The sequence below is a fragment of the Heteronotia binoei genome, chromosome 11 (assembly GCF_032191835.1).
Source record: "Heteronotia binoei isolate CCM8104 ecotype False Entrance Well chromosome 11, APGP_CSIRO_Hbin_v1, whole genome shotgun sequence".
NCBI lineage: Eukaryota > Metazoa > Chordata > Lepidosauria > Squamata > Gekkonidae > Heteronotia > Heteronotia binoei.
This window is the reverse complement of record NC_083233.1, coordinates 39,095,639-39,107,896: the sequence shown is the minus strand read 5'-3', so window position 1 is coordinate 39,107,896 and position 12,258 is coordinate 39,095,639. Positions and strand designations below refer to the sequence as shown.

General features: G+C 45.1%; 1 pseudogene; it reads left to right on the top strand.

Moving 5' to 3' along the window:
- The first annotated feature begins 10,603 nt into the window (after window positions 1–10,603).
- Window positions 10,604–11,472, top strand: LOC132579525 (small ribosomal subunit protein eS6-like; annotated as a pseudogene).
- Window positions 11,473–12,258: the final 786 nt, after the last annotated feature.

The window sequence follows — 12,258 nt, the reverse complement described above, 5'->3', positions numbered from 1 at the left end:
AACGAGGACTAAGGGGAAGGGGACCCTCAACTGGCCAAGAATTGGGGATGTATCTAAACACCAGGGATAGGGTACTGCTAAATGCACACCTGTGGGGAGTTGGGACCGTGATTATAAGGACTACCTTGAGCCCTTAGGGGGTAGGAGGTACAGGGGCGGATGACACGTGGTCAGCTGGTACATGACCTCAGAAAAAGGGGAGATTCCGCAATGACCATAGGGGCTGGACTTTTGCGGTAGCCAATAGCCAGTTTATTGGGGACACCTGATTGGATGCCCATACCTGGCCAATGAGAAGACCTGGTCCTGGTTACCTGATTGGACTTCCAGGTAACAATGGGCCAAAAGGGGGAGGCTCCAGGATGACCATTAAGGGAAAGAATGGGTGAAATTATTGGGGTGGAAGTGATTAAAAGGCTATCAAAACTTTTCTAAAAGGTGACAATAGATGGCCAAATTGCTACCTAAGGTAACACCCAATCTATACAAAGAAGCTTGGCTCTGAATGAAGATGTTCTTCCTCTTCTTCATTCCTCTACTGGCACCATCCTTTGTCTTGGGTTCCGTTGGACAAAGGCTTAGTTAATCTGACAGGATCCACGCCTAAGATAAGCTTGATTGCCTTATGCATAGGTGACATCTGTTGAGTACGTGAGCCTCCCGCTTCGCTGTCATGGAGTTTGGCACTGCAGGAAGATAGTTGCTGGTGATGTTAGCCTACCAATACGGATTCTATGGTCAAGGCTGGAATCCACTTGCCCAGACAATTTCTGGCAGCGCAACTTCTTCCTCTGCAATGGCCAAGATGGTGCATGCACGAAGCGGCTGGAAACCCATCTGTCCTCGTGGTTAGCTCTCTTCCAGAGATACCGAGTGCTATTGCAACATTATGGCTGTTAGTACTCACATAAGTCCCTTACATTCTGGTAGACAAAACCCACGTTTTCCTGGCAGATGTGTATGAGTTGAATCTCCAGGCACCCTGGCAACCAAACAGGTGACTATGATGTTCTGAAATTAGGGGTCTTTTTCTCACAGAAGAGCTCTGTCTTGCTGGCCTTGCAAAACTTAGATAAGTTCCACAGGGTCCAGATCTCCAACAGGAGCTCATTCCATCAGGTAGGAGCCTGAATTGAAAAGGTCCTGGCCCTCATTGAGGCCAATTGAGGACCAGGGATCATGAGAAGATGTTGTGTGGATGTTCTCAAAGCCTGGGGGGCTCATATGGGGAGAGGTGGTCCAGAAGAAATACAGGCCCCAGGCCATAAAGGGCCTTAAAGGTAAGGACCAACACCTTGAAACAGATCTGGTACTCGATAGAAAGCCAGTGCAGTTTGCGCAGCACTGGATGCACTCACACCCATATAGGCCTCAATGCTAATAATTGGGTTGATGTGTTCTGCACTTTCTGGAGTTTCCAGAGCAGAGTCAAGGGTAGTCCCATATAGAGAGAGTTACAATAGTCTAATCTGGAGGTGATCTTTGCATGAATCACTGTGGCTAGTTCACAGGGTGCAAGATATGGAGCAACTGTCAGGCTCGCCTCAGATGGAAAAAGACGGCCCTTGCAGTGGCAGCAACCTGGGCCTCAATAGATAGGAAGGCATCCAGGAATACCCCCAAGCTCTTTACCTCTGCCAACCACACTAACTGAGTACCATTGAAGGGTGGGAGCTTGATTCCACTTCCTCCCCACCCCCATCCAGACATAGGATTTCTGTCTTCGATGGATTTAACTTCAGCTGACTCTGGCACAGCCAACCAGCCACAGCTTGCAATGCCTCACCCAACTGATCTGGGGCAGAGTCCAGGCTGCCATCCATAAGCAGATAGAATTGGGTGTCATCAGCATATTGTTGGCAACCCAGCCCATATCTCTGGACCATCTGGGCAAGGGGGCACATATAGATGCTAAATAACATCGGGGAAAGGATTGCCCCCTGTGGCACACCACATTCAAGTGGATGTCACTGGGACTACTCCCCACCCCCACCCCGAGAGCCACCCTCTGTCCTCAACCATGGAAAAAGGAGGTTAGCCACTATAAGGCTAATCCCTGAATCCCCATGATGGCAAGGCGGTGGGCCAACACTTCATGGTCGACCGTATCAAATGCTGCCGATAGATCTAAAGTATCAGCTGCACCGATTCGCCATGGAGATCATCCACTAAGGCAGCCAGCACCATCTCCATCCCATGGGCAGGGTGAAAGCCAGACTGGAAAGGGTCCAGGATGTCAGTTTCCTCCAAGAAAGCCTGGAGTGTGTTGCCATTGCTTTCTCCACTGCCTTACCCAGGAACGGTAAGTTTGATACTGGGTGCTAGTTAGTGAGGACCATTGGGTGATCCAAAGATGTTTTTTTCAGGAGTGAACCCAGGTTGCTGCCACTGCCCCCTTCAACACTCCTAGAAACATCCCTGATAACAAGCTCACACAAGGGAGTCTCAACTTTCTCACCACTGAGAAACTGTCATCAGCCTGAAAGGTAAGAATTTTGCATGCTGTTAAAGGGGGTTCCCAATCCTTCCCTCAGGTTCCTGGACTGAGTGAACACCCAAAATATTGCACTGTGACTGGGTTGTTCCATGGGTGGAACAGCCAGAGTTCTTCAGGAAAGAAGAAAACACACTAGGGTGGCTCTGTCAGACAGGGAAATAAAAAGGGAGGGAAAACCTTGCCTCAGAGAGAGGGTAGAGGACAGGGGGCATCATAATGTGCTTTACAGATTTTCCATTCCACCTCTTCACAAAACTCTCTCATTTATGGTAATCCTTCTTCCAGGGCACACAAGGACAGTTATCACAAAAATCACCATCCTTTCTTAAGTAAACCCAAGATGCTTAAGGAGAGCCCTACTGGATCCAATCAAGGTTCTCTCCAGTTCTGCATCCTGTTTCCAAATGTAGCCAACCAAATGCTTCCAAGAAACCTACAGACAGAGCATGAAAACAACAGATACACCCACTCATCCATCCACACACTGTTAGCTTCTCAGCAAAATGCCAGAAAATCCCATGGTAGCTGTGCACTATATAAAGAAGTACTTCCTTGTATCTGTCTTGAACTGAGCTAGAGAAGAAAAAAGCCCTACCAAAATACTCAAGCATCCTTTAAAGCATCCTTTAAACTCCTTTAGCCTGAGTTTTACAAAGGTGTGCTCACTTATAACTGCTCTATCGTATTTTCTTTAAATAATGAATGCTGACATAGCTTTATGTGCTGCTGGCATGAATCCAGAATGTGAGTAAAACACCCATGCTGAAGACATACTTGGATGGCAACAGATCTCAAAAATATGCATTAAGGTTAGGCCTGCATAAAAATTATACCAGCCAAGATCCAATGTGCTAGAAACAAGAAAGCTGAGTATATGTCATACATTGGAATTCAATGAGTTAACAGCCTCCAGGTTAGTACTGGAGATCTCCCAGAATTACAACTGGTCTCCAGATGACAGAGATTAATTCCCCAGGAAAACATGGCTGCTTTGGATAGTGAACTCTATGGCATCAAATTTCTGCTCCCTCTCCTCTCCAAACCCTCCCCTCCCCAGGCTCCATCTCCAGATATCTAACAATTCCCTAAGCTGGAGTTGACAATCATATCAACAATGGACAGAAACAGTATCAAGAGGCAGCAACTAAGGGCTTGGGGAGGGGGAGAAAGAAAAGGAAGGAGTAGAAAGGCAGTGACAAGTAGAACAATATGTAACTAAAGCAGTGATATAATTGCTTTATGGCATGCTATTTCACATGCAGACAAAAAGGAGAAGAGAAGAACAAGGTAAACCAGTTTGGATCCTATAATGATCTTACCCTCTTCCCTCCCTCAAATGCAGGATTTATTTGTTTGTTTGTCTAAGACTGTCCCACCTAGTCAGATGGATGGACGGACAGACAGATAGATCGATAATGGATTGATGGATGTTGGCTCAGCCCAGGAAACTGAGGTAATTCTTATGTTCAGCTTTTAAAATGTGTTAGAGTATTTTGCACGCAGCAGAAGAGCTGAAGGAGAGGGACAGGCAAAAACACAGGAATTAATAGACAAGAGAAACAGCTGTATTCAATGGTAGATATATTTACCAGGAAAGTATCCAATATTCAGAGTCGTTGCCAGGCCAAGGTCATACACAGTAATCAGTACACACTCCAGTAGATAACAGTATACAGCAGTAAGTATACACAGCACGATCCAAGCACAGTAGCATAGGATCCAACACCAGCAGTGATCGCTGCCACCCAGATAGCGGGTCTCACAGAACCCACAATCCTTACAGGCAGACTGAGCAGGCTCACTGAGCTTCCCTAAGTACACGTACCAATCATCAGGGTTGCATCAGCTCTGTGAGTCACCACAAAGCCTAATTACAGGTGAGGTCATCCCACCTTACCTCAGTAACAGGTAACAGCTGGATCATGATGCAGCATGACTCAGCATGACATTGCAGAAACAACATTACTATTACTAAGATGGAGTCAGTCAGCCATTTTAGGACTGAGTTCCAACATTCTCCTCTTAATAGTTCTGTTCGTTTCTCAATCCGAGCCTTTTACAGTGCTCATTATGTTTTTCCATAGTCTGGGGTTTCGTAAACATATCTGCTGTATTGTGGCCAGTATCACAATACCTTATGTTTATCAACCCTTCCATGATACATGATCTGACATTCTGGTACCTTATGTCAGTGTATCTATTCCTTGTCTTTACTCCTTCCGCTTTTGCAATCTCAATCACAGCTTGATTGTCTTCCAGAACTTCAACAGGCTTCTCTGCCTCTATATGCAGGTCCTTTAGTAGCTGTCTAAACCATTCTACCTCAGTACAAGCAGTAGAAAGGGCGCAGAACTCTGCTTCTGTGGTGGACAAGGCAACCACACGCTGCTTTTGTGTCTTCCAGCATACTAATACCTCTCCCAAATATATGGAAAGACCTGTTGTTGACTTTCTGGTTTCACAGTCACTTGCAAAAGCTTGCATCTGTATACACTTTCAGTGCTAGCTCCCCCCTAGGTTCGATGTAAAGACACCAGTCAGCAGTGTTCTTTAAATATCTCAACACTCGCTTAGCAGCAATCCAGTGATTCTGCTTAGGGTTCTGGGTAGCTCTTGCCAACAGATTACAGGCTACTGATATGTCTGGCCGTGTCCAATTACTGATATAGCTCAGACTACCAATTAACGACCTGTACATTTCAACATTACATGGTGGGCTATCAGTAACATCATTTACAAAGCCAGTCACCATAGGGGTTGAAACAGTTTTGCAATCAGTCATCTTGTACTTGTCCAACAAATCTATGATTTTAGGTTTTTGTGACAGTTTAAAACCTTGTGTAGTTTTTGCAATATCTACACCCACATAGGTCTGTACAGTACCAAGATTTCTCAGTTTAAACTTCTTACTTAAGGCTGAAACAATATCATCTGTTTGTTTCTTTGTCTTGGTTAGAATCCCCAAGTCATCCACAAAAGTAAGAACAATACATCTTGTTTCACCATTTCCCTTGGTAAACACACATGGATCAGCAATGCTCTGGGTAAACTCTAGCTGTTTAAGTGTACCCACTAGGCATTTTGACCATTGATGACCACTTTGCTTTAGGCCATACAAGCTCTTATTTAGCAACCAGTATCCCTTTCCAGTACCAGGAATACCTTCTGGTCTCTTTAAATAAATTTGGTGCTCCAAATTAGCATTTAGGTATGCCACACAGACATCCAAATGGGTAAAATGGAGTTTTTCTCTAGCTGCCACAGTCAAGGCGGTTAGGAGTGAACTGCTCTTTAACGTTGGAGCAAACACTTCGTCGTAAGTCTCATTAGTCTGTCTGCAACCTTGTGCTACAAGCCTCGCCTTATACTTTTTTTCCCCAGACTGGTCTGTTTTCACCTTGTATACCCATCTACTGCCTATGGGTTTTACACCAGCAGGTACAGTATCAGTCTCAACATAAACATTTAAACGTTTCAGGGAAGAAAGTTCATCGTCCATAGCAGCCTTCCAGTTACACTGCTCTTCCTTGGACAAAGAGAAAATGTCAGTATATTTCTCAGGCTCATGTATAGCAGACATTACAGGACTAAATCTCTCAGGAGCTCTTCTTTCACGTGTAGATCTCCTCAATGCAGGCTCATCAGTTGGCACATTCCTCCCGGATGATTCCTCACGAGTAGGCTTCTCCTCCATCTCCTCCTCGTCAGGCATCTCTTCTTTTGGAGTTAACTCAGCCGCCTCTCCCTCCTCTGGGTTGCTAGGCATCGAGCTGACTTGTAACCGGATTCCTTGGTCATCCTCAGGACAGAACGCTGGCGATTAGGTGCAACGATCCCAGCCCTCTGATCTCTCCAGAAACGTGGCTGAAGCACTAATCACCACCTCACGACTGTCGAGCGTGTCAAAACGATAACAGCTCCCGTTCCTCTCATACCCGAGAAACCTCATACGTCTAGCCTTCAGTTGGCCTTTACGTCTGAGCTGTTGAGGAATATGAACAAAAGCTGTAACTCCAAATACATGCAAATTTGCCAAGTTAGTTACCTTGTCATGCCATAGGCTTGCTGGTATTTTGCCAGTAGATGAACACCAAACTCTGTTCAGGTTGTAGTTGGCACAGCACATAGCCTCTGCCCAAAATCTCCAGGGCATATCTGCATCACGTAACATACACTGGCACATGTCTTGCAATGTACGGCCTCTTCTCTCACAAAAAGCATTATGGGTAGGTCTGTATGGAGCAGTCAATCTGTGCTCAATCCCAAGCTCTGCAAATAAACTTTGAAAATGTTTATTAACAAATTCCGAGCCTCTATCAGAAATAATGCATGCAGGCACATTTCCAGTTTTTCTCTTAACAAACCTTAGCCAATTCTGCATATTTTGAAAGGTTTCAGTTTTAGCTTTCAACAGGTAAACAAAACCATACCTTGAATAGTGATCTTCTATACTTAAGACATATTTGGCCCCACCCACTGACTCCTTAAAGGGTCCTATCAGGTCTAAGAACACTAGGTCAAGAGGTTTCTTACTAGTAAATTTACTTGGAGTACGCACAGGAGCTTTTGTAGACTTTACCAGCTTGCAGATTTCACAGTCAAGAAATTCCTTGCAAGGTTTAAGACTAAGGCCTTCTGCCTGTTCAACAGTCTTCTTTAGAGCAGGAAAACCAGCATGGCCTAATTTCCTGTGTAAAAGATGACAGCAATTATCATGCACTGGTTTATTCACACAGACGTTATTACACGTTTGTACCTTGGTATGCAAGAAGTATAAATCTTCCTTCAGCATTGCCTTTACACACAAGCCGTCCTTGGTCCTCAGCTCACAGCACGAGGTGTCAAATTGCAGTTTGAAACCTTCCCTGCACAGAGCAGACACAGACAGCAGATTCATCTTAAGTGAAGGAACAAAACCCATTTGAAGCTCCTTCCTTAGGCTTGGCAGGAAGACTTTCCCTCTGCCAAAAACAGTTGCCTTAACTCCATCTGCCAAAACAACAGACTGGTTATCAACAGGTGTGTAAGTAGTAAACAAACTCCTCTCTCTACAGAGGTTCTCCGACGCTCCGCTGTCAATTAGGAAAGATTGAGTGTGGTTAGTTGACTTACCAGTAGTAACGAGATGCACATTACCACTCTTATCAGCAGACCTCATTCCAGACCGTCTCTCTTTCCCTTTCTGGTCTTGACAATTCCTAAACAAATGTCTAGATGAGCCACACCGGAAACATTTCTTCCTTACAGCCATTACATTACCTGTTTGACAGTCAGGATCCTCCTTAACAGTAAATCCACTGCCCCTCTCTGGCTTACAGACAGGCTTTTTCTCCACACGCAGAGAGGAATTGGACTGTCTCTTGCCATATTCATCAAGAAGCCGTCCAGTTACGACGTTCATGGTTAACCCTGTCTCAGGCAAACCCTCCAGGCTCGTTATCACAGCGTCATATGATGCATCTAGGGAACTTAAAAGTATGCACACCTCCTGTGATTCAGAAAACATTTGGTTATGCTCTCTTAGCTCTAGAAACATCCTACGCATAGACTCTATATGAGATAACATATCAGCATTAGCTGCCAGCCTGGTATGCAGAAGCTTCCTCACCAAACGAATCTGAGAACCGACAGTTCCTCGGACGTAAATTTCCTTCAAAGCATTCCAACAGTCATGGGCCTTCTCCAGTCCTGCTATATGCACCAGCTGGGAGTCGTCTAGAGAAAGACCTATTAAAGACAAAGCCTTAACATCCTTTTTACGCAAAAGGTCTGCAGCTTTTCTGTCTTCAGCAGCTGCCAACAACCCCCGTAAAGGAGCAGCCACCACCTCCCACAGCTCTTGGTGCTTTAATAACAGACTGACCTTCTGGGACCACGTAGCATAGTTAGTCCCATTCAGCTTAGTAATGCTGAGCCCAGAGAAGGAAACAACATTTGCAGCTTCCATCTCTGCTACTTATCACTGGACACCTGGGCAACTTGGCAGTCTGCCTCCGTCTCTTCCAAAACACTGTGTTGCCTCCTCTGTCTTCAGAACAGCAGCACCTCTAGAAACACTGGGCGCAGCGGAAGCGTGCTGGGCCCAGAACCAATGTTAGAGTATTTTGCACGCAGCAGAAGAGCTGAAGGAGAGGGACAGGCAAGAACACGGGAATTATTAGACAAGAGAAACAGCTGTATTCAATGGTAGATATATTTACCAGGAAAGTATCCAATATTCAGAGTCGTTGCCAGGCCAAGGTCATACACAGTAATCAGTACACACTCCAGTAGATAACAGTATACAGCAGTAAGTATACACAGCACGATCCAAGCACAGTAGCATAGGATCCAACACCAGCAGTGATCGCTGCCACCCAGATAGCGGGTCTCACAGAACCCACAATCCTTACAGGCAGACTGAGCAGGCTCACTGAGCTTCCCTAAGTACACGTACCAATCATCAGGGTTGCATCAGCTCTGTGAGTCACCACAAAGCCTAATTACAGGTGAGGTCATCCCACCTTACCTCAGTAACAGGTAACAGCTGGATCATGATGCAGCATGACTCAGCATGACATTGCAGAAACAACATTACTATTACTAAGATGGAGTCAGTCAGCCATTTTAGGACTGAGTTCCAACAAAATGGCACACAAGAAGCTTTTGAAAATTCCAAATAAAACAATATTTTATTTAACTCAGAGGAGAAAGGATTAGGTGGAATCTGGTATAGAATGTATGAGATGAACAGATAATAATACAAAGATAACTTTGTATTCACACAGACACCAGATAGTTTGTTGTCAACAAATAAGTGTTCCTGCTGTTCAACGTCTTTAAAACTTTGAGGAGAGAGGCTTTCTTTTCATTTTTTTCATAAACACTTACACTAAGGTTTCTGAGCTTCACCAATACATAAAGTTTTGAAGGCAAGAACATACAACCAAGTTCCAGTTTCCTTATTTATACACAAACCACGGATCTCTAGTTTCTTTAAGAGCTATTTCCCTTCTTTGACTGTACAAGAGTTGCTTCTCTGTACTAGAAGTTATTTTTCTTCTTAACTGGGCTGGGATCACTTTTAGAAGTTATTTCCTTTTTTTGCTTGAATAAGGATCCTCCTTGATCCACTCACTGTCTTAGCCTCCTTCCTAGTCCACAATCAGTGCTTAACTCTCTCTTCTTCAACTGTCAGTTCCCAACTGTCAGTCGTTTACTACCTTGACCTGGATAGCCTAGACTAGCCTAATCTCATCAGATATTGGAAGCTAAACAGGGTCACCCTTGGCTACTATTTAAAAGGTTACCTCCAGGGCCATGACATAGAGGCATGCAAAGGCAAACCACCTCTGAAACATCTCTTGCCTTAAAAACAAGGCTAGCTCATCACCTAGCAGTGCATAACACTAAAAGAGCTAGAACTTCTGGCTGCCAGACAACCTTAAAATCTCCTGGCTATAGTGCACACAACGCCTGATGATGCTGATGATGTGGATGATGGCAACAGTAACAATGATGATGGTGACAATGACAACAATGATGATAATTTCTTAACTGAGTTAGATCATTGGTCAGTTCAGGTCAGTGTTGCCTACTCTTATTGGCAGAGGCTTTCCTGGGTTTCAGGTAGGCGATGGAGTCTCAGATTACTTACTACTAAATCCTTTTTAACTGGAGATGCTAGGGATGCAACCTGTATCTTTCTGCAAGAAATGCAGATGCTCTACCACAGAGCCACTTCTTCTCTATGGCATCTTTTGGGTAGGGCCTCAAATATGAAAGCTAGGTGCTCTTTCCAGTTTGGTGTAGTGGTTAAGTGTGGTGTAGTGGTTAAGTGTGCGGACTCTTATCTGGGAGAACCAGGTTTGATTCCCCACTTCTCCAGTTGCAGCTGCTGGAATGGCCTTGGGTCAGCCATAGCTCTGGCAGAGGTTGTCCTTGAAAGGGCAGCTGCTGTGAGGGCCCTCTCAGCCTCACCCACCTCACAGGGTGTCTGTTGTGGGGGGAGAAGATATAGGAGATTGTGAGCCGCTCTGAGTCTCTGATTCAGAGAGAAGGGCGGGGTATAAATCTGCAGTCTTCTTCTTCTTTCCTGCGATTGGTTTGAAGCAAGCTGTTTCTTCAAAACCATGAAGCTGAACATCTTCTTCCCAGCCACTGACTGCCAGAAGTTCATTGAAGCAGACAATGAGCACAAGATCCGCACCTTCTATGAAAAGCAGATGACCACCAAAGATACTCTTTGTGAGGAGTGGAAGGGATATGCTGTCCACATTAGCTGTGGCAATGATAAACAAGGCTTCCCCATGAAGCAAGGTGTCATGACTCACGGATGTGTCCACCTGCTGCTCAGCAAGGGTCACTCATGTTATCATCCTAGGAGAACCAGAGAATGGAAATGCAAATCTGTTCAGGGTTGTATTGTTGATGCCAACCTTAGTGTCTTGAATTTGGTCATTGTTAAGAAAAGTGCAAAAGATATTCCTGGACTAACTGATACCACTGTGCCTTGTCGACTTGGTCCAAAAAGGGCCAGCAGAATTTGCAAGCTGTTCAGTCTCTCCAAAGAAAATTATGTTCATTAGTATGTTGCAAGAAAACCATTGAACAAGGAGGACAAGAAACTCAGGACCAAAGTACCCAAGGTCCAATGTCTGGTAACCCCCAGAAAACCATTGAACAAGGAGGACAAGAAACTCAGGACCAAAGTACCCAAGGTCCAATGTCTGGTAACCCCCAGAATTCTGCAGCAAAAACACAGGTGTTTTGCCCTAAAGAGGCAGCATACTCAAAAGAACAAGGAAGAGGCTGCTGAATACGCAAAGCTTCTGGCTAAGAGAACAAAGCAAAAGTAAAACTGCAAGAGCAGATAGCCAAGAGGTGCAGACTTTCTTCCATGAGAGCCTCCTCATCTAAATCTGAATCCAGCCAGAAGTGAATAATGAAATTTGGGTGTAAAAACATTAAATAAATATTTTATGGTTTAAAAAAAATGCAATAGTAAGAAAAGGTCTCTTCCTAAAAGCTTGGAGAGCCACTGATAGTGAGAGGAGTTGTTGGATCATCAAGTTGTCAGGTTAAGAAGAAGAAGATAGAAGATACTGGATTTGTATCCCTCCCTCCACTCCAAATCTCAGGCTGGTTTCACACTGTGAAATTGACACGATTTTATCCCGTTCAGAAAGAATCCACTAAAGTTTGAACTGTTTCTGGGCAATCAGACAACTGCTGCTGAAGTGGCAGGATCCTGGCAGCGGTCAGTGGTTTCCCATTCACACTGCTAGCCCGGCTCAACCACGGACCTGCTGTGGAAAAGGTTGTCTCCTTAGAAAAGGCCCAGTGTGTGTGCTATATTGGAGAAATGGAGAAACGCACCTCTTCCGCTTATGAGTCGCCCCAGGGCATTCAGACAGCAGCTGATTATGCAACCTACATACGATTCAGGGGGGTGCTACCGAGGAAATCCAGGTAGCTTTTTGATGCAGATAGGAGGCATCTGGAGATGGGGTGAGAATGGGTGCAGCTCGGAGGGCAGATGTGCTTGTGTGATTACGCACTTTTAATCTGAATGGGAGGCAGGGCTAGGTCGGGGCAAATCTCTTGTGTGAAACCTCCCTCAGAATCTCAGAGTGGCTCACAATCTCCTTTAACTTCCTCCCCCACAACAGACACCCTGTGAGGTGGGTGGGGATGAGAGGACTCTAACAGTGGCTGCCCTTTCAAGGACAACCTCTGCCAGAGATATGGCTGACTCAAGGCCATTCCAGCAGGTGCAAGTG